Here is a 25,754-nt window from a genome sequence, read left to right as displayed (position 1 = left end):
CACCTTCCGACCACAACTTTGAAATGGTCTGTGTTTTCCTTCACCCTTTGTATAATGGATATATATATATAAACCCTCATTAGCAGAGATGTTTTCAACAGTCTTAAATTTTTCCTGAGCTCTCTATAATTATTTTTAAATCTATTTTTGGTTGCCCTTACATTACGAATCTTCTTGCCTTCCAGGTTCCTGCATTATTAAAAGCCTTCTGCTTCTTAATACTACGCGTTATTCTCTTCCTTGACCATTATTGAACTCCATTGCCCTCTAATCTGTTTGGAACGATATAGGATATAAACTGTTTCCTCGGTAAAGTTCAAATAAATGTATCACATGTGGACTTAAAATTAATATTCAGATTGTGACTGAAAATGTTGCCACACTCTCCCGTCCTCCAATGTGACCATGAGTTTTAAAAGCAGATGGGAATAAAATGAGTGAATAGTTGATCATTTTTTAAAACCCTTGCTAAATTTAAAAGAGCTTTAGAAAGGTTGGTATGTAGTCATCATACTCCATTCTTTTAAAATAGGAAGCCAAGTATGTACCCTGGAAACCCATAAACCCAATCATTTAATGTCAGGGGAGTAAAATTCTTTAAAATACTTCACAGGGTCATTGTTGGTAGAGAGAAAATCATGAATAGCTGAGGCACAAATTAAGTCACTGCAATTGGACGTATAAATGATACGTGTGTGACTATTAAATGGAAAGGGAGGAAGAACCAGGAATGTATAATGAAGTAAATGCCCAGAAAGATAATCAAAACAAAAACTGGTGGAAATGCTCAGTACTTCTGCTGTATCTGTGAAGAGAGAAACAGGAAATATTCCAGCTGTTCCCACCGATGGCAACTCCCCTGCACAGGTTCCCTGGAGGCAAAGACTGCAAACAATGGAAAACCTATTGACAGTAGTGGGACCAGAGGATCCCACTGCCAGCCAATGGCGAGCTGCCTCTGCTGCTGCAAAACAAGCCGTGGGTGGGTGGGTGGAGGAGGGGGTGAAGTCCCACTCAAACGTTCTGAAGAAGAGTTCAATAGAGATTGAAATGTTAACTCTGGGCTGGAACCTCCGTCTGGAGACTAAGTGATCCCACCAGTGGAGACTCACTCCTTGTGTCCGCTGGCGCTATGAGCAGCGGCCAGGTGTGATTTCCTCTCCTTTACCATGCTAATTAATGCATGGAGGAGAGCTCACCGAATTTTGTTGCAATCACGGTATTGGACCATTATTTTGAGTGGCCGGCCTGATACTGAGGTACGACTGTGGGCTTCCCACCCTCCCGCAATTCAAATCCTGCTCCTCCCTCCCCCTGGCAAGTGGGAGCATTTCTCCCCCACCCCCCCCCACCACAGGAATAACGGATTATCCACCCCCTCCTCCCACAGCATGCACACATGAGCTGACTTGACCGCTCCCAATTAGATCCCCCCCCCCGCCACAGTGCCTTCTGTGACAAAGAGGAAGAGACAGCACTTAACTGCTTTTGATGTGGTGAGGAACTGTTAATATAGCAAGAGCATTGATATACATTGTGGCTAGCATGAAAGCAGGATACTTGAGATGCATTCAAGCCTGAAGGAAAAGATAGATGAACAATCCACCAAGCACCTGTCTCTGGAGTAATAAAACTGTCAATCACTGGCTAATACAATGTATTTCTGTGTGAAATTGTGTGAAAGATTTGCATTTCAAATTTTTTTTAGGGATTTGAAGCCCTTTAAAGTGTACATGGTTTTCAAGGAAGCCTCTGTTACTTGTGTTTAAAACAGCAGCTGTTACTTTTGTCTGAGGCAGCAGATGTCAGGGAAGGGTGAAAATGTTGTGAAAATGCATGGACTGCTCTTCAACTTGCAGGCAAGGGTAACTGATGGGGGGGGGGTCACTGTTTGGAGTCTCTGATGGGGTTCTGGTTTGGGGGTCACTGATGGGGGTTTCTGGTGAGGGTGTCTGATGAGGGGTCTGATGGTCTTTGATAGGGGGCGTCTCCAATGCAGGCCATGTGTGGGGGTTTATATGGGGAGTTGGGTGGGTGGGGCAGGATTTGCATTGTGGGGCAGAGGGGGCCTTCTGATGGACATTGAGGGACACCTCAGTTATGCACTGACCCCCTTGAGCAACTGGGGTGCCAACCACATCAGGGCCACGCTGAAGAACATTTGCATAAAACCCCTCTGGGAGGGTTTTCCTTTGGAGACACAGGTTTCCAGCCCGTTAATCAGCAATTTGCATCCTCCCTTCTGCACTGGGCATGTTGCTTGTTGGTGCCATCGGTGGAGGATTGGAGCATCAGAACGGGATCGACGCCCCACGCTGATCCCGTTTTTCATCCGATGCTCCATTCTCTACTGATTGAGAAACCCACTACCATCATCAGGCAATGGAGTATCCACCCCTCTGTTTCTCTCTCCTCAGATGCTGCCAGACCAGCACTTCATGTTTTTATTTCAGATTTGCAGCATCTGCAGTATTTTGCTTTTATACCCAAGAAGATATTTGGGGAATGCCAGTGAATTACTGTGGACTGGTATAACTGAAAAGTTACTTATCCAAGGGGTTCACATTTATAACAGTCCACGAACCTCAAAAGTACTCCTGGGAATGAGTTTATTGGCTATTATGTAATAGAGAGGTTCAGATACAACAATTTATATGCGGTGAGCATAGTTGTGGGATCAGCACATTTGTTTTAATGTTAAATTAACACAGGGCCACTTGCTATGAGTTAGAGGATCGATAAATTGCCCGCTGCCAATCTGCTGTCTCTCTCTGTCTTTGCAGTCTGACCCAATTTTTACATTGCCGTAACTGAATTAGAGAAACGTAATTCAGCTCGGCCACAACTTGTGCCACAAACCAAACAAATTCTTATTGATTTAGGTCAGGCTTCCAAGAATTTGCCCTTGCCCTCCCTGCCTTTAAAATGTATATTTATAGTCACACGATTGCGCATGTTGACCTCATTCCACGTAGTCCTGGTGTATTTCTTCCTGTGTTCTGTGAGATTTAGGGACATTTGTGCAAATACCAATGTCCTGAGAGTGTTCAGGATTCTTTAATGGGGAAGCTGTGCTTCAAACCACTAGATTCCCCAGAATTTTCAAGTTGCCGGCTTGATTTAAGTTGATTTAAGCTATTTATGAAGGAGAGACTGGGGCGAAGCTTAGAAAAAGGAACTGATTTAGCTTATTCTCTTTTCAGGGGAATAATAAGCGCATGATCTCAGTGACAGCTGGGCACTTCCCATTAGCCCCAACCCCCCAAAAAATGATTTTTACCAGTTGTGAGTTGCGCCAATCATCGAGTTTTGCTATTTTACGTGCTCAGGCTGATATTTGTCTTGGGCGGTACCACAAAATAAGCTGTAGTGAATAGACTGACCATTTTACTCTGAATTTCCCCTCAGTTGACAGATCAGTCAGACTGGCTTTGAAAGGGGCTGCCAACTCACTACTTCCCACTTTGTGATACTGTCCAAGACTAACCTCACTGCCTAGCCTTTCTTCCCGCCTTTACACTTTGCCAAGCTCTACTTTGTCAAATACCTGAAGGTATGAGAGCCCCGACCTGTTCCTCTTGCTGCTGCTCTACAGTCCTGTCCTGACCACCTAACCTACAGCGATGCAGCTAAGTGTGGAATGGGGGATTATAGCCAGATTCCCGTTGCACACTGATGCTGTGGATGCTGCTGCAAGGGCTATGAAGTTTTAAATAAAAGTGGTGTAGAGTTCTCTTACCTGGTCAGGTTGGGGGAAGAGGGATAGTCTTCCCAATTTCCCTATATCACTTCACAAAAATTGTTTCTCCCGACTTTCAGCCGATATTACACCAAAACAATGCTGAAATGTAAGAGTAACCTTCACGGAAATTTGACCCCAAGGTTTGGAACAGTGAATGTGATTGGCAATGATATAATTGCATTGAGTATTGAATCAGCCTTTTGTATCCCCACAATTTATTGCCATTTTATCTTCACAGTCCAGCCAGTGTACACTATACAGTGCACATTTAGATATAATTTGATGAGACCTGTCATGAGTTGGGAGAAGGCTGTGTGCAGAAGCATCAAGACAGATTACTGAAAAAGTAATACGATTGGTGATTGGCATTTTTCTGACTAACAGCTGTTAATATATGCGGCGTTTGATCTCCTACATAAACAGGAAAGGAATCCAAGCAGCGCTGCTTCTGTCTCCTGTTCTCTCATTAATTGTACCCTGGTCGGCCAATTCTACGTTTGTCTCACGACGTTAATCCACTGTCAGGAATTCACAAATACAAAATATCAGCAAGAATGCTTCATTGCAACATTCCTTTGTACTTTTAATAGTTGTTGAAATATTTTTCCCAAAAATGGAACCAGTTATTGCATGTATTGCTGCAGTTGAACACAATTAAAATAACATTCAGGGTGATAAACCTGGCAGAGTATGTAATTTGGACAAACAACAGTCATTTAAGTGGAATCTCAAGCAGAAAATAATTTGAGTTGAAGGAGTGGTTACGTTACATATGCAGCTAGAAAATGGCCTTGGATTTGCAATTTGTACTCAATAAACAGAACTGCCGATTCATCCAATAATTTATGTTTGTAAAGTTGATTGCTTTTTTGGGGGAGAGGATGGTCTGGACTGGTCACTCTGTTTATGCTTTCTTAAAGCAGTAGAATTATATAAGCTTCTTGTGAAGTGAATCTGCAGTGCTGGGCCAGGCAAATCTTCAGTTGAAGGTTTCAAATGTCAGGAGAGGGAAAAAAGTTCAGACATTTTAAAACTAGAAGTTGGCCAGAAATTTTAAACCAAATGGTACCAAACCTGTGGAGTAAATTACCAGAGGGCCGTTGGAGCAGACATTATTGAGCGGGTTTTCCGGCCCCTTCTGCTAGCCCTCCGTAACAGGTTCCCCGGCGGCAGGATTGGCAAGCCATGCAAAACACTGGAGACATCGGTTAGCCAAAAGATCCAGATGGCGGCCAATGGTGAGCCGCATCAGCCACCGGAAACCACACCACGGCGGAGGGAGGGGGGGAGCAGTCAGAAAGTCCGGCCCATATAAATGGGTTCAGTGGAATCATAGAATGTTATGGCAGTGGGAGGTAATTCAGCTCATCCTACTCATGTTGGCTTTTGAAAAGACTATCTAATTAATCCCATTTCCTTGCTATTTCCCCATAACTTTGCAAATCTTTCCTTTTCAAGATCAACTCCCTTTTGAGAGTTGCTGTTGTATCTGCCCCCCTGACCCTTTCAGGCAGTGCATTCCACATTCTAGCATTCACTGCGTAAAAAAAGAAATAATCCTCATCTCTCTCAATTTTGTTCTTGCCAATTATGTAAAATCTGTGTCCTTTGGTTACTAACCTTCCTGCCAGTGAAAAAGTTCTGTTAATTTACTCTTAAAAAAAAAATCTACATAAGTTCAAACACTTGGGGCAGGATTCTCCGACCCCCCTGCCGGGTGGGAGAATCGCCGGGGGTCGGCGTGAATCCCGCCCCTGCCGTCCTCTCAATTCTCCACCCCCCAAAACCTGCCCGGCGTGAGTTGCGCCGCACGCCTCGGAGAATGGCGGGGTCCAGCGCGACTCAATGGGCGCTGGGGCCGCCCGCATTCTCTGGCCCGCGATGGGCCGAAGTCCCGCCCATCTGTAGCCAGTCCCACCGGCGTAAATTAGAGCAGGTCCCATGCCGGCGGGAACTGGCGGCGTGGGCGGGCTCCGGGGTTCCTGGGGGGTCACGGGGGGACCTGGCCCCGGGAGGTGCTCCCACGGTGGCCTAGACTGCGGTCGGGGCCCACCGATCCGCGGGCAGATCTGTGCCGTGAGGGCACTCTATTCCTCCGCATCGGCCGCTGTAGTCCTCTGCGATGGCCGAGGCTGAGATGAACCCTCCCACGCATGCACGGGGATGACGCCACCATGCGCTGGCGCTCCTGCGCATGCACCGACTCACGCCGGCCGGCGGAGGCCCTTCGGTGCTAGTTGGCGTGGTGCCAAGCCTCTATCCCACCGGCCGGCGGGGCGCCAACCACTCTGGGCAGGCCTAGCCCCTGAAGGTGCAGAGGATTTCGTACCTTTGGGACGGCCCAATGCCGTGTGGTTGGTGCGATTCCATCCCGCCAGGACCCTCCACCCCGCTGGGTACGGGAGAATCCCGCCCTTGGTTTAAATTTCCCTTAATTGTGGCTGCATGAAGGAAAATAACTGTAGTTTTCCAGTGCCATTCTGGCAGATCTCTTCTGCACCCTCTCCAAGGCCTTGCCATCCTGCCTAAAATGAGGTGCCCACAATTGGTCACAGAACAGCAGATGATTTATAAAGGATTTAACAAAATTTTCTTGCTGCTTGGTTTGAAGATGCAGCGGTGTGTTTCTGAAACGTGAAGAGATTGGTAGATATGAGGGCAAAAGTTTACTCTGGGATGTGCAGGGCAGCCTCTGAATGCTCAGTATTCTCTCTTTTGGCACAAAGCTCAGCACAATACCACAGTTTGTAAATTCAATGCTTTATTGCGAAGGCAACAAATGGTGATCTATCAAAAAAAGGCACTGGAAGTAATTTGAAATTTTGGCAATTGTGTAGAATAGTTGGTATAGGATTGACACCTGTGATACAGCTCCCCCTTATTTTCCATCTCCTTGATTCCCATTCATCCACCAGTGGAATCAACACTATTTCACTGTTAAACCACAGTAAGAAAATGACAGTAAACCACAACTCTTTAGTAGCTGCTTCCCCTTGGTGCCGCTTCTAGTCGCCATATTGCTGCTGCTTTTGCTCCTGGCTCTGCAGGAATTGTTGGTCCAATTCCCCAGTCCTCCATCTTCTCCCCTCCATCTTAACATCCTTCCCAATGAATTTGTTAGGAACCCTGACCAGACCCCACACTGGTTAGGATACCGGACAAAAATCCCAAACACTTTTTTACAATTTATAAAACTGGGAGAAAAGGATACCTCGCTCCAGAAGTAATTCCACTGAAAAATAGGTGTATGTTGTATTAAAACAAACTATATTATTAACACAGCTTTAAACTATATTAACAGTACAGAAAATAGTTCACAATTTCCAGTTAAACAATTCTTAACAATAAAAGGAAACATTTAACTTCTAACCTTCTCGATCTCCAATCAAGCAAAACCCATCACAGGTCAAAAGCCACTTGTAAATACAATTAACAAACACAGGGTTACCTGCTGTACACTTAAATAGACATTACTTGAAAATACAGCTTGAAGAGAGAGATTCTGTTCGGATGACTTGCACCCCAGATTGCCAAGCGAAGTGGGGCTGCATAGAGCATGTAGAATAAGTGGGGGTGCATATATCACAAGATAATCGTCCCTAGATGTGGTAAAGGAGGATTTGGCAATGGCAATAATACTCTTGTTGAAGAAATAGTATAAGGACATTCTTAATATCTACATGCCTGTCAGTATAATATCAATGGTGGATAAGGTTTCAGAAAAAAGTCAGAGAACAACTTAACAGGCAATTGGAGAAGCTTGAGTTAATTAAGGAAATCCAGCACATATTTGTAAAAGGCAGATCTCGTTCGACAAAGTATCACGTAAAAGGCTGCTTAACAAAATTGAAGCAGAGGAGAATCATCAGCTCAGATTTTCAAAATGGCCGATGGATGGATGGAAAGTCGAGGTTCAGACTTGGGGATGGTAGACAATGGAGTTCCCAAAGGTTCGGTGCTAAAACCACAGTTTTTTTTGGTATATATAAATTACTTAGATATTGCAATGCAGAATAAAGTTTCAAAATTGGTTGATACTGAATTTGGAGTTGTGACAGGAGTAAAGATGATACAAATTAACTGCAGCAGGGTATGGTTAGCCAGCAGAATGGGCAGGCAGAATTTAATACAGAGGAGTGTGAGGTAATGAATTTTGACAGTCAGGATACGGAGGGGCAATAGAGACTTACTGGCACAGTTTTAAAGAGTGTGCAAGGACAGAGGGACCTAGGGGTTTATATGTATACATCTTGGAAGGTGGCAGGCCATATTGAGAGTGTGGTTAGGAAAGTACATGAGAATGTGGGCTTCATAAATATAGGCATTGAATACAAGAGCAAAACCTTTATGAAGCTCTGGTTAGGCCACAACGACAGTTCTGCTTACCACACTTTCAGAACCATATGAAGATCCTTGCAGGGCATATTGACCACAGTGGTTCCAGGAATTAGGGAGTTTAGCTCAAAAGTTAGCTTGGAGTAGCTGGAGTTATTCTCCTTAGAGCAAAGAGGTTTGAGGGAAGCTTTGAGGTGTAGAAAATTAAGAAATGTTTAAACAAGGTAAGCAAAGAATAACTGTTCTCATCAGCAAGGACTAGGGGACACAGATTTAAGGTTTTAGGCAAGAGATGCAAGGGGACGTGAGGGAAACCTTTTCTCCACAGCAAGTGTTAATGAGGTGGATCTCGCTTCTTACGAGGCTGATGGGAGCAGAGATGATCAGTGACTTTCGGCGGATATAGGATGGAAAAACGTGCAGGGCTATGGTAATAGAGAAGGAGAGTGGGACTGACTAGATTGCAGAGAAACGGCATGGACTTGATGGGTTGAATGGTTTCCTTTGATGTCATAATGGCAAGATGATTCTAAATGATTAAATGTCCCACTGACTCATGTATGCCGCCGAGTCCCTTTTAGGTGATATCCCAACTTAATTGCCAAGATAGCTACTCAAGGTGTTTTTTACTCCGTTCACGCTGGCAGTGGCGGCGGGGTGAACTCGGATTGGAAAATCCCATGCTAGAGATATTGAAGCTCCTTCATTTGATAAAATAAACCAGAAACAAACCATTATCCTTGGCTAATGTGTTGGTGGCTGGAAAGAGTAAAAGGAAGAGGTTTGGAATTTGAATATATTTGTCAGGGTATGGAATAATTTACAGAAACAGTGATGGAAGCATAATTTATGAATAACATAAAATGAGACGGTTGAGCATTTTAAAAAGATAATTTAAACAGGTACTATGATGAGACATTAAGCCAAAGCCCAGTCTAGTCTGCTCAAGTGCATGTGTGTGTGTGAATGCATGAGTGGGTGTGTTGGTGAGTGCAGGTGTGGGTGCATATGTGTGTGTGCATTTTGTGCAAGCACAATTATTTCTCCTGCTGAACTTATCCTACTTACAGTTTCTGTAGAACTGGGCTCTTTACAGACTGTCCCTCACCAAGAGCCCTGCCCCGGGCTATATAATCACTTAGGATGTCCGAACAGCGCAAGCAAGCTGCAATCAATTATCCTTTGTACCCGACATGCACATTGTGCCCATTGCTGTGGAACGAGTGTTACAGGATAATCCGTCATAACTGGTGCGCACATTCCTTGTAGTAGTCAGAGGTCATGACGGAGCCCTCATCCCTGAGGAACACAATAAAGACTAGTTTAAAAAAACACACACCATACACACAAAACATACAGAGCCACAATTAGAGTGTTGGCGAAAGTCAAGGAGTCAAACTGAGAGAAAGAGAAAGAAGAGTTTGTTCGGAACAACAGATGGAGGTGACAGCAGAATAGATGACCAATGATTCTCTGATTAACGGACAAAACGGTAACAGTGTGGAATGGTATATTTGTAATGTTGAAGTAAAAAGTATAATGGATGTTCCACTTCCTCTCACTGAGCTCTTGGACGCTAATACTTCTTGGTGTTTAATGTTTCTTTCATGGATTGCAGCTTAAATTTCACCAATTTGACTACAATCACTGATATCTCGCTGATATTCCCTGCTCCCTGTAATGTCTTAAATATCTTCTCGCAATTCCATTTCCCGTGATTCTGCCCTTGCCTTCTCTTTCTCCACCTTCCCTTCTCAGAATGATGAGGTGCATGGCCATTTTGACCCTCACATAACAGATCATCTTCTGTAATTCCTTCCAGCATAATCCCACTGTTATGGGTCAGGGTTTAGAGAACCCCAAAGTATATCATGGAGTTCACCTGACCCACAACTTTTAATAGATTGTGGTATGGGGAGCACACGGCCCACTCTACAGGTGTGGTACAGCAGAAAAGGACAAGTGTTTTTTAAAACAAAACAATGTTTATTCTATGAACGCAAGTTAACCTTTTTTAAAACAAACAGTGAACATCTAAGCAACTATTAATTCAGATACGACCCCAAAGACTACAACACGAAGTAACCCTGTAAGCTGTCCTTTTAACATCCAAAAGACTTAACAAACCTTCAAACAGAAGCACATTAGGTTTACATTCAATACTGAGACCGTTTACAATTCTGAGTTCACCAAGTGATCCATAGATAGTCTTGGATGGCAGAGATCAACCGTACAGCTCTTTGTTTAAACTTCAGATGCAGCTCACTGAAAAACACACACACCCAAGCTTTTTTCAAACTGAAACTAAGAAGCAGAAGTAGAGCTCCGATCCACCCACACTCTGACATCACTCCAGTAACATGAGCAGCTCCATTTCTTAAAGGTACATTTCTTAAACACCCATTTCTTAAAGGTACTCTCACATGACACCCACCAACAAATGCCTCTTCTCTTTCCCTCCAGTATCAAACTCCTACCAATTACCAGTTCAATTCTGCATCCCACTCCCAATATGACTCCTCTGTCTTAAACTGTCTAATGTCAATCAACACAAATTCCATAAATCATGGGATATTTACAACACAGAAGGTAACCATTATGCTTGTTGCAGCTGAAAAGAGGTATCTAGATCAACCTCCCACATTCCAGCTCTTTATCCACAGCCTTGTAGGTTACTGCAGTTCAATTGTGTATCCAACTACTTTTCAAATGGGATGAGGTTTATGCCTGTCCCATGCTTTCAGGCAGTGAGTTCCAGACCCCCACCACCCTCTCAATGAAAATAATTATCCTCAACTCCCCTCTAATCCAACTACCAATTTCTTTGAATCTATACCCCCTGGCTTAACCTCTACTAAGGAACCTGAGCATCTTATAATTTTATATGACTCAGTTTTATCTCCCCTAGGCCTCCTTTGTTGCAAAAAAAAACCCAAGCCTATCCAATCGTATCTCACACTATGTAAATTTTTCAGTATTCTTCTATATGTCTTCTGTATTCTCGCTAAGGAGAGAAATGATACCTTACTGGACATTTTGCATTCTTTTGACCTTAAATATTGGGCGCAATCAACAGAAATAAAAAGAGTCTCGATTTGGGTGCGTATAGCAGGTTGTTTCTCAGCACCTGCCAGCTGGTCAGTGCAGGAAGAGGACCCGCAGATTTGAGCACCATTTTTAAATGCCACCCCGACCTTATGATCCCCCTTGGCATCCCCACCGCTGCCTCTGGACCTCCCTCCCACCACTGCCTGATCTTACCTCTTAGGGATTCCTTGAGCCCCCCTCCTCATCCCACCTATTTGGCGCAGGGCATCCCAGGGCCTGATAACTTGCACGGGCAACCTGGCACATGGGCACCTTGGCACTGCCAGCCTGACTCTCTGGCAGTGCCCATGCCAGTCTGGTAGTGCCACCTGGGAAATGCCAGAGAGCCACGTTTGTAGTGCCAAGGTGCCTGAGTGCAGCATGAGTGCTCGGATACGACCCTGCCCAGAGCCTGACCACCCAAGAGCCTCCAATGGCCCAGGAGACACCCCCCCAGGTGCCATTACGCCTGGTCCACGTTTGTGTGGACCAGTACTAAACGGTGCCATGGTGAAGTCTCCCAGATGAGGCCATTAGTTCCTTGGCCTCAGGAGACCCCGCAGAGACATATTTAGGCTCATTTACATATGAAAATCTGGATCTCACCTTGCAAGGACGAGATCTAGATCATGACGCCCCGCAAGATATCGCAAGGCATTCCGAGCGTCGTGAATCTTGCGAGAAGCCTTTTGCAAGATTAAATGGTCTTGTTGCATCACCAAGTCGGGTGTATCGAGGCCATTATGTTGCAGCATTGACTTTTAACAACTCTCATTTTATCTCTTGCAGTAAGTGCTGGCAATGTAGGATAGACGTTACTCTGTTTCTGCCATTTAACCATCTGCTGTTCTCTGCTCAGTTTCGCCACTTGGAGTATTTGGGCATTGTATGCTGTTTTCTGCTCGCCACAACCGCACTTTCTTTTGTTCCTTTTTAAATATTCTCCATCTGTATATATTTTCTCGTACTGATTGAGTCTATTCCTGATAAATCCCCTTTTGTCCTGGCTTTCCAGGTGTTTCCAGGCTTTTAAGATTTTATTTTTGTTTTCTGGTATCTGCACGATTTGCTTCCTGTCCATGTTACACCCAAAGAGGAATTTCCTCAGAGCTCTCCCATTCTGCTGGCTGTGATTTCACTGGAAGAACAGTAGGTTCATAGATGTTTTTTCTGCCACAGAGTGGAACAGCTCCAAGGAAGTTCATCATGGCTAAACTCTTTTTTAATTGACTCCCAGACATTTCCGCCTACTCTAAGGAGAATTATGGCCGGGCAGCTCTTATGGGCTTTGAGAATGGGTCATGAATCAGAACAGACCATAGGGGGTCTTGTGGCACAGTGGCAGCCTCTGAACCAGAAGTTCAGGGTTCAAGTCCCAATGTTAGGACTTTTTGCCCAAAAAGGACCATTTGTAACATGGTTCAAGATGGCATGGCGGTGCAGTGGTTAGCACTGCTGCCTCACGACACCAACGACCCGGGTTCGATCCCGGCCCTGGGTCACTGTCCGTGTCGAATTTGCACATTCTCCCCGTGTTTGCATGGCTCTCACCCTCACAACTCAAAGATGTGCAGGTTAGGCGGATTGGCCATGCTAAATTGCCCCTTAATTTGAAAAAAAGAATTGGCCACTCTAAATTTATATTCTAGAAACATGGTTCGGTGGGCTGATAATCAGTTCGGGAATCCTTCCACCACTTGCTCACTATTCCCCAAGGGGGAAAAAATGTGTGTGTGTGTCAGTGTTGTAAAGATGAACAGGTCACTTTTGTGGGCTTTACTGCCAGTCCTACAGGTGAGTGATGCAGCTACCAACTGTCGGCAATGTCAAAATTATATTTAACCCAGAGATTCTCTTCTATGGTCAACTCGATGTCCTACATTGCTTGATTTTAAAACTCTCATCTTTGTTTTCCAGTTCTGCTATTGCCTCATCCCTCGTTATTCCTTCAGATCCACGGCCTTCCTAGATATGTAGGAATTCTTTGGTTCTATGGTTTTATGGGCGGCACTGTTGCTTCACAGCTTCAGGGTTTCCTCCAGGTGCTCCGGTTTACTCCCACAGTCTAAAAATGTGCAAGTCAGGTGGATTGGCCATGATAAATTGCCCTTAGTGTCCAAAAAAGGATAGGTGGGGTTACTGGGTTAAGGGGATGGGTAGAGATGTGGGCTTAAGTAAGGAGCTCTTTCCAAGGGTTGGTGTAGACTTGATGGGCCGAAGGGCCTCATTCTGAACTGTAGATTCTATGATAATATCTGTGCTCCTCTAATTCCAGCCTCTTGAGCATCCCTGATTTTTAGTTATTCCAGAATTGATGGCAATATCTTCAGTTGCTTCAGCCCACAAGCTTGGAATCCCCTTCCTAAACCTCACCGCTGCTCTCCCTTGCTCTCCTCCTCAAAGCCTCTCTTTAAAACTCACCTCTTTGATCCAGATTTTGGTCATTTGACCTAATATTTCCTTATGTGGCTCATGTCATATTTGTTTCGCAATGTTCCTTTGAAGAGTCTCAGGAACCATAAAACTATTGAATTCCTACAGTGCAGAAGGAGGCCATTTGGCCCATCGAGTCTGCACTGACTCTCTGAAAGAGCACCCTACCTAGGCCCACTTCCCGCCTTATTCAGTAACCCCAGCTAACCTGCTAAGAGGCAATTTAGCACGGCAATTCACCTAACCTGCACATCTTTGGACTGTGGGAGGAAAGACCTGCAAGGAGAAAGTGCAAACTCCACACAGTCACGCAATGCCATATTGAACCAGGGCTGCTGGCGCTGTGAGGCAGCAGTGCGAACCACTGTTCCACATGCCGCCATATTCAAGACCACATTTGACAACTATGAAAGTGGAGTTAGTGCTGCATGGCGTGCACATTGTCTGTATTTCAGCTTGCCTGGAAAGAAATGGAGACAGGTTTTAAGTCTTGAAGTTTGAAGACCCCAAATTGTGTGACCAATTTGATATCCCCTTCATCTCCAGTACTTTCACCTCTGTGATACTTCCTGACTTGGTTAATCTTCTGCTAAAAATCCCAGTCTTAATTTCACCACTGCATTCCACTATTCCACTATTCCGGTGCCCTCAAAGGGCAACTATACTAAAAAATTGGAATGATACAGAGAAAATTAGCATGGCTCCTGCGCAAAGATGACACGCAAACTTATCCTCCCATCTTCCAGAAACATTCATTCAAAACTCTCTGTCGCACCCTAATTTGCACCAAGTCCCGCATTCACCCATTACCCTTTGTGATTATTGACTTACACTGATACGCAGTCCACCGCCAAATATTTTCCCCTCATGTTCAAATCCCTTCAATAGCGTCTCTTTCGGCATTATTACTTTAAAGACACAATAACAATAGGCGTTGTCATCGTTTAATTCTTGTACAGAGTTGACCTGGTTTGCACTTTCGGACTTCTAGCCAGGATTCCAAACTTAAGTGTTTGAGTAAGTGTGAATCAATCCTCATCCCATTTACAAAACAAACACTGACATTGGAATGGGCCCTCCAGTAAAATTCCTTCAATTCAAGTCCCAGTGCTGCGCTGAATTTTAGAATGAATGCAGGCTCACAGTAATGCTTTGTCTGTTGTCGGACAGGTTGTTAAAAAGGAGAGAAAATTGTTTCTCAATAAATGCTCTCCCTAATTATTGTTGAATTATTTTCCAATTCAGAATCTCATGGGGAATCCAATCAAAATCATCTTCAATAGGGAATATAGCTCCAGATAAAGTGAGAAAACTGCATCTTCAAATGAGAAAAAGTCCATTGTTGGCCTCTCTCCTTGTTTTCCTAATTTTAGCCTCCTCACCACCATGGAATTCATTTCAGGTGTGGGAAGGTGGGGTGACTGGAAGCAACCTCGTACTAGGTCCTTGCCAATTAATGATCTAAGTCTGATTTATGAGGTGAAATCATGGGATTTTCTTGCCTGCCAACTTGCATTCAGCATCACCACAGTTTCTGAAGGCTTGGTTGTGGGGAAAATACTGCCCCGCCCTTTGAACGTAGATGGAAAGAAAATACCGCAGAAATAAGACAACAGGTCCAGCCGAGTCTTCACAATTCCTGGCGGCTTCCATTGGTTCAAGCACACTTTTATTTTATGTTTACATCTTTGCTTGTCGCCGTTTCGTTTCAGGGCTTTCTCATCTTGCTGTGAATCTTGCTGTGAATAATGTGGTGCTTTGCAGCTGATGCACACTATGGTATCAATGCCTCTGCAAGGGACTATACACATCAGAAGAGATTTTGTAGCCCTCCCCCAGGCCGCTGAATGTACTTCGCAGTTCCTTTCCTCGCAGGGGAATAAGGTTGGGATGATCGATGGTTGACTCGTTCATTCTCCAATGTAGTATCGCTGCATTTGATTTAATTCTCTCCCCTTTCTCTTTTTGCGGTATGTCGTTTTTCTTTATGCTGTCTCTTTAACTGTTTTGTTGACCGGATAACACCTGTTACCTGGGATGAAGCAGGGGATTGGGGAAGTTCAGGAAGCAACCTTAACTTCCATCTCACCGCGGACAGCCCTGAAATTTTAAAAAGTTTGTTTCTGAACCATCTTTTAAATGTGTGTATCATCTCCAACGCAGCAGTTCCAGACAGGAGGTGGCAAACAGGTGGGAAAATAATTTCCCTCCTTGTTTCCGGGATAGGCTCACAGTGGTGCCATCTTATTTGGTAATGGTTTGCAATGTGATGGCCAACTGTGTGTTAAGCTTCACCTAGTATTGCAGTCTCTGCTGTATTTGGTTCAGTGAGCTGGAAAGGTGCATGATGCACTGGCCTCTGTTTTCTCTGGGCCTTCTTATCAGCCAGCTGAGCTTTTCCTTTCTGCCCGCCTCTTCCAAACTGTCAACCTCCAGAGGTCACAGCGATCAGTGACTGTCTCCGGTTGCCATTTTAATTTCTTGTGTGCAGGTGTCCTTATAGCAGAGGTACCAGGAGATCGTGACCCAGTGGCCAGTTCATCATAAAGAAGGTCTTTGGTTCGACGGCCATCACCCATTCGATGAATGGGGTCATGTCAGTGCAGACATCATTAGCTCAGCAATGCTGATGGAATTAGACTGCTCCAGACTGTCTGGGTTGCTGACCGTCTCCTGCTAAGAATTGCCAAGGGTACATCGAGTACATCGAGTGACTCACAGTTTGGTGTTCCCAGTCAGGTTGCAGTTGTTTACATACTTTTGCATCCAGATTGGACATAGCAGCTGCAGCTTTTGCAATCCGTGTGTTGATTTCAAGTGACAGATTGCTGGGGATAATAATAATAATTAATAATCACTTATTGTCACAAGTAGGCTTCAATGAAGTTACTGTGAAAGCCCCTAGTCGCCACATTCCGGCGGCTGTTCGGGGAGGCCGGTACGGGAATTGAACCTACGCTGCTGGTCTTGTTCTGCATTACAAGCCAGCTCTTTAGCCCACTGTGCTAAACCAGCCCTTGTTTGCGGATTGCAGAGGCTAGATGTGTGAAGCTGTCAACACCCTTCAGCATCATATTCTGCTCTTCCCCAAAGCCCTGAAAACTTGTTCTTTTCAAGTATATATCAATATATCCAAAGGTTTAGCAACATGTCTTCATAATTTATCTTCTTCTGGTGAAACTGCGCTGTACCCTGTACAAAGCAATTTGTAGATTTTTGCATCTGAGATTTTTGCCCCAAATTTAATACAAAGAACAAAGAACAAAGAACGGTACAGCACAGGAACAGGTCCTTCGATCCTTCAAGCCTGCACCGACCATGCTGCCCGTCTAAACTAAAATCTTCTACACTTCCGGGGTCCGTATTCCTCTATTCCCATCCTATTCATGTATTTGTCAAGATGCCCCTTAACCGTCACTATCATCCCTGCTTCCACCACCTCCTCTTGCACGAGTTCCAGGCATCCACTACCTTCTGTGTAAAAAAACTTTGTACATTGGCTCTAAACCTTTGCCCCTACCTAGTAATTGACCCCTCTACCCTGGGAAAAAGTCTTTGACTGTCCACTCTGTCTGTGACCCTCATAATTTTGTAGACCTCTATCAAGTCGCCCCTCAACCTTCGTCATTCCAGTGAGAACAAACCAAGTTTATTCAACCTCTCCTCATAACTAATGCCCTCCATACCAGGCAACATCCTGGTAAATCTCTTCTGCAACCTCTCTAAAGCCTCAACATCCTTCTGGTAGTGTGGCGACCAGAATTGAACACTATACTCCCAAGTGTGGCCTAACTAAGGTTCTATACAGCTGCAACATGACTTGCCAAATTTTATACTCAATGCCCCGGCCAATGAAGGCAAGCATGCCTGCCGTATGCCTTCTTGACTGTCTTCTCCACCTGTGTTGCCCCTTTCAGTGACCTGTGGACCTGTACACATAGATCTCTCTGACTGTCAATACCCTTGAGGGTTCTACCATTCACTGTATATTCCCTACCTGTATTAGACCTTCCAAAATGCATTACCTCACATTTGTCCGGATGAAATAAAAATGAAATGAAAATTGCTTATTGTCACAAGTTGGCTTCAAATGAAGTTACTGTGAAAAGCCCCTAGTCGCCACATTCCGGCGCCTGTTCGGGGAGGCTGGTATGGGAATTGAACCATGCTGCTGGCCTGCCTTGGTCTGCTTTAAAGGCCAGCGATTAGCCCTGTGCTAAACAGCCCCTAATTTGGATAATTTGGATGGATTAAACTCCATCTGCCATCTCTTTGCCCAAGTCTCCAAATGATCTAAATCCTGCTGCATCCTCTGACAGTCCTCATCACTATCCGCAATTCCACCTACCTTTGTGTCGTCTGCAAACTTACTAATCAGACCAGTTACATTTTTCTCCAAATCATTTACATAGACTACGAACAGCAAAGGTCCCAGCACTGATCCCTGCGGAACACCACTAGTCACAGCCCTCCAATCAGAAAAGCACCCTTCCATTGCTACTCTCTGCCTTCTATGGCCTAGCCAGTTCTGTATCCACCTTGCCAGCTCACCTCTGATCCTGTGTGTCTTCACCTTTTGTACCAGTCTGCCATAAAGGCCCTTGTCAAAGGCCTTACTGAAGTCCATGTAGACAACATCCACTGCCCTACCTGCATCAACCATTTTTGTGACCTCCTTGAAAAACTCTATCAAGTTAGTGAGACACGACCTCCCCGTCACAAAACCGTGCTGCCTCTCACTAATACGTCCACTTGCTTCCAAATGGGAGTAGATCCTGTCTCGAAGAATTCTCTCCAGTATTTTCCTTACCACTGACGTAAGGCTTACCGGCCTGTAGTTCCCTGGATTATCCTTGCTACCCTTCTTAAGCAAAGGAACAATGTCCTCCGGCAGTAGTGCAGATGAGGGCCTGCCCAAGGTTCCATTCTTAAATAAGGAGACTATCCTTGAGCAAGGAGACTAAACTGTACATGGTACTCTAGGTGCGGCCTCACCAATGCACAATAACAAGACACCCTACATTTATACTCCAATCCCCTTGCAATAAAGGACAGCATTTAATTTCCCATCCTAATCCCTTGCTGTAAATGACTGCCAACCTTCTGTGATTCATTTACAAGGACGCCTGGCCTGGACAATATGACTTCTACTTTGAATGTGGCCAAGATTTTAAGTGTCTCCTTAATTTAATTTTATCCTCTCCAATGTTTTTTCTGTCTCCTCCATTGACATTGGCATCATCATCCCCTTTACTAGAGAGAGATGCAAATTATTTATTTAATACCTCAGCCATGGCCTCTACTTCCATAAGAAGATCTCCTTTTAGTCCCGAAGGAGCCCTGCCCTTTGGTCTGCTTTTTACTGTAATGATTAAAATAGTCTCAAACATTAATCTGAATGCATTTGAGAAATTGATTGCTTTACGAGTTAAATTGTGCTGCTTTCTTTCTGTATGGGTCATTTAGCTCATTGGCTGGACGGCTGGTTTGTGATGAGGAATGACGCCAATGACGGTTCAATTTCCGTAACGGGTGAGGTTATTCTCAACCTTGCTCTTCGCCTGATGTGTGGTGAAACTCAGGTTAAATCACCACCAGTCAGTTCTCAGAGGGGAGAGCATCTTATGGTCCTCTGGGACTGTGAATATTAAAGTCTCCTATTTATCCTGCATTACCCCTGCCACATTCATCCCAGATTTCTGTATTTACATTTCTCCCAACTCCATCATTACTATCAGGAGGTCTGTAGACAACTCCTACCAGAGGTTTGCATCCTTGCTGTTCCTGAACTATACCCATACATTTTCCACAGCCCAAACATCCTTAGCCCGACAATACTCCCAGCTACTTGGCCCCTCTTAATTCTTGCTTCTTCTGTTTCCCTGGTTTTAATTGACCTACCATCTCTGCCAAGGCCCTAATCTCTGTAATTTCCTCACGAAATCTCTCCACTTCTCCATTTCTCTTGCCTCCTTGAAAACACTCCTTTGTTTTGAAAGAATGATTTTTATTGGATTTTCACATCTTATATATAACAATTCATAAGTTACACATTACAAAACCACTCCAAAAAAAGGAAAATAAAAAATAAAAACCAAAACCAACATATATATTTACAAGCAAGTGTCTTCCTCCCGCTGTGGCCATGATCCGCTTTTAGTCGGCATACATATTTTACAATCCCCAAATGGCCCGAGCAGGTATTTACAAGTGTCTATTAACAGTTCCGTTTGGGCTTCAACTGCCGGCATCAACTGGGCGCCGCGGGGTCCGCGCATGCGCAGTGGCACCAGTGCCAACATGCGCATGCGCAGTGGCTCCCTTCTCCGCGCCGGCCACAACGCAAAATTGCGTAGGGCTACAGGGGCCGGCGTGGAGGAAAGGAGGCTCCCAGCCCGAGACGCTGGCCTGCTTATCAGTGGGCCCCAATCACAATCCAGGCCACAATGGAGTCCCCCCTCCACCCCGGGCGATTCTCCGACCCGGCGCGGTGTCAGAGAATCCCGCCCCAAGTGCATGCCGAACATGATAATGACCCCATCCGCGGACAAAACACCAGGGGCTTGATTCTCCTCACCCTGACGCCGAAATAGTGGGGAATCCAGTTTCCCGCATGAAATCGGGACTGGCGCCGGTTCAAAGATTCGCCCCCCCCCGCTCCCCGAAAAGCGGCGTACTCCCCGCACAATATCCACCTACGGAAGCCATTGCCAGAGACCCGCCCCTGACCGGCCGGATTCCCGACGGCGTGGACCACTCATGGTCCTGCCATTCGGGATATTCGTGAACCAGGGGCTCACAGTCGTGGGTGGACCGATCGGGGGGCGGGGGGGGGGGGGGGGGGGGGGGCTCATTCGGGACTGGGTTATATTTGAGCGGGCAGTCCGGGTCGGGCGCGCAGCCGATCGGGGGCAGTATTTCCACGGTCCAGGTCCGGGGTCTGAGTCTGCCAATAAGCATGGCGCGGCCTCTGACCTGGAAGTTCAGGGGGCCGTTTTGCCAGCTGGAGCTGTGAGCTCCATGACAGCTGCCTGCTAGCCCCCTGCAAGGCAGTGAATCTGTGGCCATTTGATGCCAGTTTTTCTGTTGTAAAAGACGGCGAGGAGACATAACCCCTGAAACGGAGAATCCAGCCCCAGAAGGGATCGTCTCTCTTAACACTGAAAAGACCTTCGACACATTCGAATAGAAGTAACTCTTAGGGGCACTGGAATGGTTTGGGTTCGGACCATGTTCCACTTCCTGGGTGAACCTACTGTACAGTGCTCCCATGCCGAGCGTACGGACAAACACCACCAGCTCTAGATACTTCAAGCTGCACAGAGCCCCGAGGCAGGGATGGCCGCTATCCCCGTGCTGTTTGCTCTGTTGGTGGCATGGTGCCCTTGCTAACAGATCTGTGAACATCTCCCGCAGGTGCAAGGCCAATGCTGGCACAAATTGTTTGGAGAAACTCACAGGGAATCCATCTGGCCCGCATGAAGTTGATACTCTCCATTACTTCCCCTAATGTTGCTTCCAGGCCCCATCTCTTATCTGCCCCCATAATAATAATAATTTTTGTTAGTGTCACAAGTAGGCTTACATCAACACTGCAATGATGGTACTGTGAAAATACCCTCGTTGCCACACTCCGGCGTCTGTTCGGCTACAGAGAGGGAGAATTCAGAATGTCCAATTCACCTAACAGCACGTCTTTCAGGACTTCTGGGAGGAAACCCGAGCACCTGGAGGAAACCCGTGCAGATTCCACACAGACAGTGACCCAAGCCGGTGAATCAAACGTAGATCCCTGGCGCTGTGAAGCAACAGTGCTAACCACTGTGCAACCGTGCCGCTCAGACCATGCCACGGCCGGCGTGTCCAGTCCGTCGAGTAACTGCTTCTTCTTCGAATACCATCTGGGTTGATCTTTTCTGGTGTAGCGACTAGCCTACCGCTTCTGTCTTTAACTTGAGCTATTTCCCTCGTGGCTTCCTGCTTTCTCAGCTGGTGAGCTAGTGAGGTTAGCTAGTGAGGGGCTGGTTCAGCTCACTGGGCTAAATTGCTGGCTTTTAAAGCAGACCAAGCAGGCCAGCAGCACGGTTTGATTCCTGTACCAGCCTCCCCGGACAGGCGCCGGAATGTGGCGACTAGGGGCTTTTCACAGTAACTTTATTGAAGCCTACTCGTGACAATAAGCGATTTTCATTTCATTTCATTTTTCAGGAGGGGCTGGCTTTGTCTCCATGGTCATAAAAGGCCCCCCATGTTTGGCGGAGCTGGTGCACTGTTTTCCCAGTGGAGAACCAGTCAAAGTCCATCTGGAGCTTATTGTTTCTCCGCCAATAGTTCCACGGTCGGGTTCGAGGAGTAGTGCCTATCTACCTCCAGTATGGAGTTGACCAGTTGCGGCCTAGCCTGTTGCTCGTTCTGGGTGAGTGTGCTTAACACTCAATTTGGCTCTGTTTTGTTTCTTAGCTCTGGAGTCGCCAGGTATCGTTAAGATACCGCCACAAGTTTCAAGGTCAAGTTCAAAGCAATAAAACCATACACCAATTAGTAAGTTCAAACAACTGAGTTTATTATAATACAATTATATAATACATGCACACGCTAAGAGGATTAAACTATTCCTACCACTAAATAAACCAATACTTATCTCAAAGGGAACTGCCGGATCAGGGGACAAGGCCTCTTGCTCTGCTCTGGTCTGCAGACTTCAGGTTGGTACGGGTTGAAAAGGGGTCAGGAGTGTCTATCTCTGGTAGCGATCGTTGTGAGACACTTACTTGCTGGTGGCTGCTGTCCCAAACCTCTCCTCTTTCTCAGTCAAGGTCTTCTTTGGTAAAAGCTGGTTGAGATGCTGGTCCAGAGAGGAGGGCTGGTTAAGAAGAATGAACTAAGTGTGGGGCCTGTCTTTTATAGGTCCTAGGGCTTCGCGCCCTTTTGGGTGGACCCTTTTCCTGCTGGGAATTGATTGGGTCTCTTCCCAATCAATTTGTTTGAATCCCCCCAATACTGAGGCTATCTCTCGGCTACTGGGCGGGCCTTCAGGTGCTTTGTTTTTGAATCCCGCTAGTGCCGGGGTGTCTGGTTTCCCATACACTGTTGCAATAACTTCCCTATTTGTGTCCATTGTCCCTGGGATCGTTCCATTGCTATGTTAACTATCCCGGAGATTGCCTCATTAGTATGCGGAATGTTCGTTTCGGTGCTGTCTGCTCTCTTAGCAGATAGAATACACATTTGCTTGGTACAGCCTGCTTGTGCTGTAAACATTGTCCATTTTAACCCGCAAGCTTTGCGTTCCTCCATTTTGTATTTAGGGAATAGCCAACTTCAGTGGCTACAAGCCACCCTCTCCTTCCTATCATTGGGCGGGATTCTCCCCTACCCGGCGTGACGGAGGGTGCCGGCGTAGGGGAGTGGCGCCAACCACTCAGGGGTCGCGCCTCCTCCAAAGGTGGGGAATTCTCCCCACCTTTGGGGGCCAGCCCCGCGCCGGAGCAGTTTGCACCGGTAGACTGGCGCAAACACCCGGCGCAGTCGGAAGCGGGGCTGGCCGAAAGGCTTTCGGCGGTCGGCGCATGCGCCGGCAGTGACGTCAGCGGCAGCTGGCCGCTGACCTCACTGCCGGCGCATGCGCGATGCGGGGTTCTCCTCCGCGTCCGCCATGGCGGAGGCCGTGGCGGCGCGGAAGGAGAAAGAGTGCCCCCACGGCACTGCCCCGCGGAGTGAGCGGGGGGCCCCGATCGCGGGCCAGGCCTCCGTGGGGGCACCCCCCCCGGGTCCGATCGCCCCCCGCCCCCCCCAGGACCCCGGGGGCCCGCTCGCGCCGCTGAGTCCGCCGTTTCCGAGGTGGTGTACACCTCGGCGGCGGGAGAAGGCCTCCCAGCGGCGGGACTTCGGCCCATCCGGGCCGGAGATTTAAGGTTAGTTGTTAAAAAAAGAAATCCCGCCGGCGCCAGCTGTTTTCACAGGCTGCCGGCGGGATTTGCACAACGCCGGTTTTTTACCGGCGGGAGAATTAGGAGACCTGCGGGAGCGGAAATCACGCCGCTTCCCGCCAATTCTCCGACCCTGCGTGGGGTCGGAGAATCCCGCCCATTGTGTGTATTGTGCACAATAATTTCCCTTCTTATCACCGCGTTCAGTGCCTCCCAGCGCGTGGAGGGTGATACCTCAATTTTCTGGTTGTCAGTAATGTACCCATCTATCGCCTGTGATATTCGTTCGCAGAATGCTTTATTGGCCAGGAGGGTGCTATCCAGCCTCCATGGGGGGGGCATTTTGCCTGGCTCATCTCCAGCCTCACATCAACGTCGTGTGGAGCACGATCGGAGATTAAAATTGTGGAGTACTCCACTCCTACTACCCTGGAAGCAGTGCTTTCCGCAGTACAGAAAAGTCAATCCTGCTATATGCCCTGTGTACCTCGGAGAAGAAAGAGAACTCTTTCTCTCCTGGATGTGTGAACCTCCATAGGTCTACTGCCCGCATCTGCCCATGAGAGCATTTAATTCCTTTGCCATGTTTGACTTTTTCCCATCCAACGTAGGGTTCGATCTGTCTGTCCATGGGTCCTGTATGGAGTTAAAGTCCTCCCCACCCCCATGATGAGTCGCTCTGTGTATATATCAGGGATTTCTGCCATGGTTTTCTTCATGAATTCTGCATCATTCCCAGTTGGGATCGTACACGTTAATCAAGACCACTGGTGCCCCTTCTAGGTCACCACTAACCATGACATACTGTTGTTCCATTGGTCCGTAACCGTCCTTGTTGTTGTTGTCCTTATGGAGCAATATGGCCATCTCCAAGCCCTCGTCCCGTAGCACGATTGGAAAGTCTGTTCCACCCAGTTCTTTCTTACCCTCAGTCGGTTCTTCTCCCTCACTCAGGTGGGTCTCCTGGAGGAAGACTATGTCGACTCTCAGACTTTTCAGATGGGTGAAGACTCTGGATCTTTTCACCAGGTCATTAAGACCCTTGACGTTCCAGGTGGACTATTATGATGGGACGTTTCTGTCCCCATCTCCTACAGAGTCAACCATACTTTCCTTGTGGATGAGCCCCTACATTCCGGGGTTCCCGTTGTTTGGGGGCCTTTCAAGATGGATGTTTGAGGCGTCCTTGTTTCCGTTATCGCCATGTGCAATCTGTTGTAGCCAGCCTTCCACACCACCACTCCCACAACCTCTCGACTTTCTCCCTGGGCCTATCCACCCCCCCCCCCCCCCCCCTTCCACCACCCCACAAGCTTTTTGCCCCCTGTTTCCCCTCCGACATTCCCCCCATCTAGAATTTCCTCTCCCCCCACCCGCCTGCTGCCAGGCAATCTCTCCCTGTGGGTAGTTGTGCCGTGGCCCTACCCTCGCTCATACCACCCTGTGCTAGCTCACCCGCTAGTTTGGTGGCACCCCCTTCGGGTTCAATCCACACCTTTCCCTATCATTGCTCTTCTCTCCCCTCCCTTTCCCACTACTTTCTGTGTCCTACTGCTCCCACCCCCTCCTTCCTGAGACTCATTGTCAGATTGAAGATGAGACCGATCAGTCCCGTGCAAATAGTCTTTTTAAACCGATGAATCTGGAGGTCTGATTCACTGCTGGTGTTGTTGCCTTCTCAGCCCATCTGCTTCTGCTGGTGCAGTGAAGTAGTACTCTCTACCCTGGGAAGTCACCCAGAGTTTGGCGGGCTAGAGCATCCCAAACCGCACACTGTTCTTGTAAAGGGCCACCTTGGCTTTGTTAAACTCTGCCCGGTGCTTGGCCAGGTCTGCCCCAATGTCCTGGTGTACACGGATTGAGTGTTCCTCACACTCACAGGAGAGGGTGTGCTTTGCCCAATTCAGGATCATTTCCCCCCCTTGGTATTGGTGCAGCTTCGTGATGATGGCCCGTGGTAGCTATCCAGCTTTGGCCTTTGGCTGGAGTGATCTGTTGGCTCTGTCCACTTCTGGGGACTTGGGGAAGCTTTCCCTTCCAACATGCTTGCCCAGCATCTGGCCATGTACTCAGCAGGGTTCCTGCTCTCGGTACTCTCTGGTTGGCCCACAATGTGGAGGTTTTGACGGCGTGACTGGCTCTCTTGGTCTTCGACCTTCTCCCTTAGCGTTCCTTGTGCTGCCACCAACCTTGCCACCTCCATCTCCAGTGAGGCAATCCAGTCGCTC

General features: G+C 46.9%; 1 protein-coding gene and 1 non-coding gene across 2 annotated transcripts in view; both read left to right on the top strand.

The window, feature by feature from the left end:
- Positions 1 to 25,754, top strand: part of LOC119971636 (potassium voltage-gated channel subfamily KQT member 1) — an 865,896-nt gene that overhangs the window by 487,641 nt on the left and 352,501 nt on the right. The window lies entirely within an intron of this gene.
- LOC119972066 lies at positions 14,239 to 14,340 on the top strand. The gene has a single exon (XR_005461995.1). It is a non-coding gene; the product is annotated as a U6 spliceosomal RNA (small nuclear RNA).

This window comes from Scyliorhinus canicula, chromosome 9 (genome assembly GCF_902713615.1).
Source record: "Scyliorhinus canicula chromosome 9, sScyCan1.1, whole genome shotgun sequence".
NCBI classification, from domain to species: Eukaryota; Metazoa; Chordata; class Chondrichthyes; order Carcharhiniformes; family Scyliorhinidae; genus Scyliorhinus; species Scyliorhinus canicula.
This window is presented reverse-complemented; position numbering and strand designations above follow the sequence as displayed.